An 8,488-nucleotide genomic window follows, 5' to 3' on the forward strand; every position below is an offset into this window, starting at 1 on the left:
CGTGAAAGACTCACTCGCACGGGCATCCCTAACCTCCCGACACCCCCCTAAAACACTTCCCACGTTTCTTTCTTTCGCTCTGTCTCCTGGCCCACTTCCGGATTGTTCTTGTGTAGCAGCTTTTGTCGTTAAGGAGAGGAGAGGAGGTCCTCCTACGTTTTCTCACGGGCTTGACTCAGGCTGTGTGTCCTTCCTCAGACGAACAGATGATTCTCTTCAAAAGGTCTATTCTCGGTGGGCCTAGCGGTTCAGCAACCGCACTGTGTAAAAAAAAAAAAGAAATCACCTTTCAATTTTACAATATTAGTGTCTTTGCTGCATTCGAATTTCCGGTTAAGTGAACTTCAGAGAATGTTACACTTTTGAATTTGTAGACTACTTGTCTTCTCACGTTCACCTGCAATTTCCAATGTGGTAAGGGCACGAACCTTTTTAAACTACAGTGCGGACACAAATGTGTTTTTCTTTCGCCCCGCTTTGACTGTTCACATTCCTCTATGTCAGAAAGACCTGAGGGAAGCTGAGCAGAAGGCAGGTGTCGTGCCCCCTCTCAAGGGGGTTAATGAACAGCAGCTGCCCCAAGGGCGTCCACTGCACTGTACCTGACAAGCCTTCATCAGAGGCACTCCACCAGCCTTCTGAAAGAGACAGACGCCAGCACAGCGCTGAGGGAAAAGCTGAATACAGGAAGGACAGCCTCAAAGGGGTGGGGAAATATAAAACTGTAGGGCAGGGTGTTAGTGGTGGTGGGCAGTTTCTTTGTATAAATAAGCCGGAGCATACGTGTGCTTTTCATCAAACGCCACTTTAGTCCCGTTTGTTTAAATTATACTAATATGAGTTTTTTTTGTACCCGTATTTGAATCTGGTGCTGTACTGTAGTGTCTTAGGGAACAGGGCCCGGGGGAGAGGGGTTGTGCCTAGAATAGAGGGCTGTGACACCTTAAACCAAACTGCTGACTGGGAACATCAGATTGCTTTGTACTTACATCTGAGGCAGGAGGTGATTACGTGCGCTTTCTATTCGGTGCCCTTGGGGGAGACGTGACAACCACCCGTTCTGAGTGAAGAAAAGAAGGCAGACGGGGTGTGTGCGCACAGCCCCTCAGATTCTGTACAGAGACGGAACAACCCCTCGACACCGTGAAAAAAGCTCTCGTTCTCTGTGTACTTGTAACTAACTAACTTTGGATTATGGATTACTAATACAGGTTGTTTATCGTATGTATCGCTTATTTTTTATTTACCTTTCTCTAAATAAAGAAATACACAATTTGTGGAGTTCACTGGATCCGTTTCTTTCTTTTTGCCGTGTGTAGCCATGATGAGATCTGCACAGCGAGGGCCCTTGAGCAAGGCACCAACTCAGTGCTCCAGGGGGACTGTCCCCTGCTTAGTCTTATTGACTGTAAATCGCTTTGGATAAAAAAAGTGTCAACCAAATAACAAATAACAACAATTAACAACTAAAAGACGCCGATATACTGTAGATTGTGCAAACATATCTGATGATGATGATGTCGCTTTGGATAAAAGTGTCAGCTAAATAACTGCTGTTGTGCAGTGCCGATGGCTGTATGCTGTGAAAACCTGTGGCTGTGCCGATGGCTGTATGCTGTGAAAACCTGTGGCTGTGCTGACTGCAGACAGACTCACGTTCCGTCCTGTCCCTCCGGGTCACAGTCATGGCCCAGTCGTTGAAAAGGTTGCAAGTTAAGATCAGCATGAAAGAAAATATCCTTGTCCCACACGCTAAAGACATGAGGCCCTTTGTTCGTTCCACAGAATTAGCCCTGAATGATCATATTTACTCAGCCCTGGTTTTTCGCAATACAAATGCAACACACTCACACATCGGCTGTCTCCTTCTGCCAGGGTCTATACACTTCACCCCACACGTACACACGTACAAACCACACACACACGTACACACGTACACACGTACACACGTACAAACCACACACACACGTACACACGTACGAACGACACACACACGTACACACGTACACACGTACAAACCACACACACACACGCACACACGTACAAACCACACACACCACACACGTGCACACGTACAAACCACACACATACACGGACACACCCCACGCACATACAAACCACACACACCACACACGTACACACGTACAAACCACACACACCACACACGTACACACGTACAAACCACACATGTGCACACGTACACACCACACACACCACACACGTACACATGTACACAAACACACATACAAACCACACACACCACACACGTACACACGTACAAACCACACACGTACACATGTACACACACACACACATACAAACCACACACACGTACACATGTACACACACGGACACACCACGCACTATTATATTTGCCATTATGTTATGGTATGCTATGTTATGTTAGGTACTAAACAAGGCTCTTAGGATTTGGGTGTTATAGCAATGGGGATAGGCAAGACCCAACAAGCCGTTAATACCGTCCTGTAGAATATCTCTGGGACTCTGTTTGGACAAACCCCCTCTACCGCACGCAGGCAGGGCCAGGGTCTGACACGCGTGAATGTGAAATATGTATTTGTGTGATTTATGTAATACGGGACCCTCCTCGTCATTTACACTGTGGCTCACGCCTCTGTGCAAAGCAGGCCTGTGACCAATCGGCACTCAGCAGAATGTGCAGGCGGCCAATCATAAGAACCGAGTCAGTCAGGTGCCTGTAGGCTAGATGAGGGGGCGGCGAACGCATTTTTAAAGAAGCAAATGTCTCCTGAGAAGAACCATCCTTGCTAAGACTAGGGGGTTCCCCGGCGTCCTGGCTAAATTCCCAAACGCCTGGCTCTCTCAACCTGCCTCCTAATCATCCCCTGATTTCATAGGCTAAATAATAGTTCTCTGCCACTTCAACCAGCTGGTGTGTGGTGTGGCGTTCTGGCACAAAATGGCTGCCTTTGCGTCACCCAGGTGGGTGCTGCACATTGGTGGCTGAGGTGAGTTTCCCCCTTATCACTGTAAAGCCCTTTGAGTGTGAGAAAAGTGCTGTATACATGTAACGAACTATCTATCTAAAACCACATCTGGCTCTAAACTCAAATGATCCACACTTCGCCAAGGAAGGTCTTCTTTATTGTTGTTGTTGAGTTTTGGGGAATTCCGTGAGATGGTAGCAGGATTCCCTCCGGCCTCCGGTTACACACAGGTGACGCCGACAGGTAGAGACGCTTTCTCGAGCACAGCGGCTTGTAAAGCAGACAGATGATTGACAGGTTCGAGCTTCATGCACATGATCCGTCCGCATTCACCACCGAGGCATCCGATGTGAGGTTTTGTCATAGATGAAAGCAAACGCCCTTTAGAAACACGATCGGGTCACTCCCGAGTTAACTTTCACCTGAAAGGGGAAACCGTGGGGGTTGGTTCATGCACGAGATTCACCTGTTGCGACTGAACTGAATGGAGATCAGTGAAACTTAAGGAAATAATTGTGAGCTTTTACCCGTGCATTACCTCCCGCAGACGGAGGCATTTAAACGTAGTAAGGAATTTCACACTCACTGTTCGCTAATCGCAGCCAGGCGATGGTCAAAGACATGGCGTCAGAACCCTTGAGCCAGCAGCATCCAGCGCGTGTTTGCCGTGTTTACCATTTTGGCGTTCAATACATAACGCCCACAGAATAATACGTCAGCCACCAATGTTAGCTGGATAGCGTGCTTTCAAGGACATTGAAAAAGTTTCTCGCCACATGTGTGGATCGATAGCTATTTGTGTGCAGGAACCATTTAACTCATTATAGTTCAATGGCAGTCACCGCGGAAGGAAAGTCTCCAAATAAAAAAAAGAAAATAAATGAAACTGACAAACTCACGTCACGGAACGCACGCACGTCACGTGACCCACAGATGCAGATTATACACTTCACAAATCAATTTTACATTTGAGGCTGGGTTATTGCAAAAAATACGTACGGATATTGGCATTTCTTTTACTCTTCACATACAAAGTATGAGGTATTTGCGCTAAAGTGAAATGTGTATTCACAAATAGAGTATGTATGTACAAATCAGTGCATATGTTGGTCCAACAGCGCCCCCATGTGGCTTCTCTCAGTACTACAGCAGTTTGACAGCTCCTCCACCTGCCTCCTTCTGCTTATCTAATCACCTGGTTTATGTATTTATTTATTATTGTTATTGCCTCCTAAGGCAACAAAACGTGTCCTAGTTACTTAGGAGCAGTGGGCAGCCACAGTGCAGTGCCCGGGGGACCAACTCTAGATCTGAGGCCAGTGCCCTGGTCAAGGGGCAATTTAGACTCTCTGATTAACCTAACCTGCATGACTTTGGACTGTTTGAGGAAACTGGAGTCTCCGGAGGAAACCCACACAGACACGGGGAGAAAATGCACAAATATTTGTTTAAATTATGAGCTGAGGATACTATCAGTTGGCACTTCCTGGAGGTTGTGAGGTTTAGTTCTGTTTTGGTTTGTTCATTCTCTGTCCCCCCTTGCAGAGCAGCTGTAATGTCAGAAATGTAGTCGGTGCAAGTAAGTAACACAGTAAGGCATATTTAAACAAATACATTTTGGATTCAAAGCAGTAATTTATTCTTATGATTACATTACTGGCATTTGTGCTTATCTAGAGCGACATACAAGGAAGTGCAAAACATAGCCAAACAAGTGCGTTGTTCCATCAGATAATATAGATAATTAAATTAAATAAAAATATTTAATTGAACAATATTTAAATTAATTAAATCAGTTACAGTTACCTGATTGGTTGTTCAGCAAGCACTAACGTCAGCTGTTACTAGGCAAATCAGAACCTGACAGGTTCTCATTGGTTTTGCTTTCTTTTTTGATTCGACTTATTTATTTACTCATTTTTTAATGCAAGAAGCAGGGATAAACAGGGTACTAAGCAGGGTAATAAACAGGGTACTAAGCCACTTAATTCCCCCTGTGGAAGTTGCTGGTTCTACCCGCCCACACATTTCTGGAAGGTGATGAACTGGGCCGTGTCCCTCAAGTTGAGCATCCCCAGCGTCTGGTGGTCGTCCACCGGCTTCCCGTTGCAGGCGAGGTGCACGTCCCCAGTAGAGCCAGGGTTCGTCTCCTGGAGGAACCGCTTCTTCAGCTGCTGAACGGTGGCCGTCCGGTCCAGATGCATGCGGACGGTCTTGCCATTCGAGCCGTTGAGCACCGTCACGCTGACGGGGGGAGCAGAGCTCGATTCCGCCCTTGTCACAGCCTGCAGAGTGGCATGGGTGCTCTTCGCAAACACAGGGTGCTGTGACAGGCACGGCGTTGGCAATGGGACAGAACGCTTCCGAGGAACAATGACGGACTGAGAGAGAGAGAGAGGGAGAGAGAGAGAGAGAGAGAGAGAGAGAGAGAGAGAGAGACCTTTAAACCTACTCTCAACCTGTTTCCATTAACTTCTTGTTATCAATCAAGCAATTGCACAACTGAATAATAAATATCAATAAATAGGCTATAGCAATCTTCTCGCGAAATATTCACATTTTATATCATCATAAATGTGGATAGGAAAACGCTGCATGTGTTGAGTCAAAGAAAAATGCAGCCTTCTCAACATAAACCAAATCAAATTAAATCTACAATGTCAAATCACCATATACATTTACATGTATTAGGATTTTTCTATGGTGTATTGGTCAGAGCAAAACAATTATCAACAAAAATATTTAACTGTTATAAACATGACAAAAGTACAGATAACATTCATAATAAACTGGGAACCATTTAATCTATTGGTCTCTTGTAGGAGCGATTACATTTTTAAAATTATTAATCAGGAAAAGTAAATGGTAACAGGTTAAGAGTCATATGTTAAAAGGTAAGGTTACTGAACATCTACATTGTTCTACACTGCACAGTATATATCACGTAAATCAGTGTAATACGGTATGTAACATGCATCTCATTGTGTGCTGTTTTTGTTTTCTTGTAGTAGTAGTTTTTGTGCATGCGAGTGTGTTGTGAACTGATCTTACCGGTCTCTGGTAGACTGCAGTAGCCATGTTCTCCTGTTTCTCAATCTGCCTTCTGTAAAGTGCTGCTGGTTTTTTTGTCTTCGCCTGTTATATAGTCTTTGGAAAGCACCTCAGAAAGCCCCAGCTCCAAAACAAAGTGTTGAGAAGTCACGGTGCTTCTGCCCAGCAGTGTGATTTACAAGAAACATCCAGGAAGCACTGATGCGCTGAGCGAAAGCCTATCAGAAAATATTTTATACCCCGTGTATAAAGATTTTGAGTCTGGGCCAATGGGAAAGTACCCTTCTGTGCTGCCCTGAGAGTAAAACAATATTTATACAGTACTGTGCTTCAGGCAGGTGTGCAAAAGCTTCAGGCAGGTGTGCAAAAATGCTGAAAAGTTAGAATGCTTTCAAAAATAGAAATGTTAATAGTTCTGAACAGACTGAACAGAAGAAAAATCTAAATCAAATCAATATTTAGTGTGACCACCCTTTGCCTTCAAACCAACATCAATTCTTCTAGGTACACTTGCACAGGCATTTGTAGGCATATAGTCAGGTGTGTGATGAACCAATTATATCAAAAAGGAGCTAATGATCAACAATTTAATATCTAGGATGAAACACAATCATTAACTGAAACAGAAACAGCGGTGTAGGAGGGTTAAAACTGGGCGAGGAACAGCCAAACTCTGCTCCCAAGGTGAGGTTGCTGAACACAGTTTAATGTCAGAAATCATACACCATGGCATTCAAGGGAGACAGGGTTTTCCAGATGTGCTGTCCAAGCTCTGCTGAAGAAGCACAAAGAAACGGGCAACGTTGAGGACCGTAGACGCCGTGGTCGGCCAAGGAAAGACGAAAGACACATCATGCTTACTTCCCTTTGCAATCGGAAGATTAACAGCCTAATAACCTCATAACTACAGCTAGTTATTGCACCTCATTAAATGCATTGACTCCATTTGACTTCATCCTGGTGCTTGCACAGTTGCACTCGAGTGTCATGGTGGCCCAGCACTGCCTGGGGCAGCGTGTAGTCTGGAGCAGCGTGTAGTCTGGAGCAGCGTGTAGCCTGGAGCAGCGTGTAGTCTGGAGCAGCGTGTAGTCTGGAGCAGCGTGTAGTCTGGAGCAGCGTGTAGCCTGGAGCAGCGTGTAGTCTGGAGCAGCGTGTAGCCTGGAGCAGCGTGTAGTCTGGAGCAGCGTGTAGTCTGGAGCAGCGTGTAGTCTGGAGCAGCGTGTAGTCTGGAGCAGCGTGTAGTCTGGAGCAGCGTGTAGTCTGGAGCAGCGTGTAGCCTGGAGCAGCGTGTAGTCTGGAGCAGCGTGTAGTCTGGGGCAGCGTGTCGTCTGGAGCAGCGTGTAGTCTGGGGCAGCGTGTCGTCTGGAGCAGCGTGTCGTCTTTTTGTACACAGGGTACAGGCCTTCTCTATCTGATGGGCAACTTAAAGTCACTTTGAATGTCAGATAAATAACTGCAGTTATTTAAAATAAAAGCTTTGCTGTCTTTTTCATTCCTTTACTCTATAACTTTAATAAAAAAATGTATTTTAATAATAATAATAATAATATTTTTTTTTCAAATGTAAAGCTCATGTATTGCATTTGGTTGGATTAACTTGGCTAATCAATCAGTAAAGATTTACTAATTGATTGATATAGTTCTAATTTCAATGCAAAAATGAAAGTAAAACCGATGAAAACCTGTCAGGTCTGATTTTGCCTAGTAACAGCTGACCGTGCGCGCTGAACAACCAATCGAGTAACTGCAAGTGTCAGCAAAATACCTGGAATGTAACATTTAACAAAAGCATCCACCAAATGAGTAAGAAATCACACAAGACTGAAGGCAGGGCAGAGGAGTCAGCTGGAGCAGCACACTTGGGGCTGCACCTTTAACGCCTCACAGGGGACTTGGTGACGTGTTGTGTTGTGTTGGCCGTCTGCTGTAAAATGCATCGTGACCTCGTGAAGGTGGCAGAGTGGAAATGGAAATGATGGAGTTAATCAGACACTGTTGTTTCCTGTCAGTGATCACTGCTGTTGACTCAGCCCCACACAGACACACACTCCGCTCATCTCTCCCCATATGTGCTCGTGCTCGAGAGAGAGACTCTCGCTCCGGACTCATCCACAGACGGTCGGCGGGTGGAATAAACTTTCATTACTGAGTCGTCTCTTCAGAAAAAAGCGAACAATAGCACACACACACACACACACACACACACACACACACTCACTCACTCACTCACACACACACACTCACACACACACACACACACACACTCACTCACTCACACACACACACACACACACTCACTCACTCACTCACTCACTCACACACACACACACACACACACACACACTCACACTCACTCACTCACTCACACACACACACACACACACACTCACTCACTCACTCACACACACACACACACACACACACACACACACACACACACACACACACACACAGTAAAGGGGCACATT

General features: G+C 45.5%; 1 protein-coding gene across 1 annotated transcript in view; it reads left to right on the plus strand.

Annotated features, from left to right (window-relative positions):
* Nucleotides 1-1,281, plus strand: part of LOC133130449 (insulin-like growth factor-binding protein 7) — an 11,344-nt gene extending 10,063 nt beyond the window's left edge. The window contains exon 5 of the mRNA XM_061245055.1: nucleotides 1-1,281. This exon is cut by the window's left edge and continues 359 nt beyond it. The gene's annotated coding sequence lies outside the window, so the exon portion shown is untranslated.
* Nucleotides 1,282-8,488: the final 7,207 nt, after the last annotated feature.

The sequence above is a fragment of the Conger conger genome, chromosome 6, assembly GCF_963514075.1.
Source record: "Conger conger chromosome 6, fConCon1.1, whole genome shotgun sequence".
NCBI classification, from domain to species: Eukaryota; Metazoa; Chordata; class Actinopteri; order Anguilliformes; family Congridae; genus Conger; species Conger conger.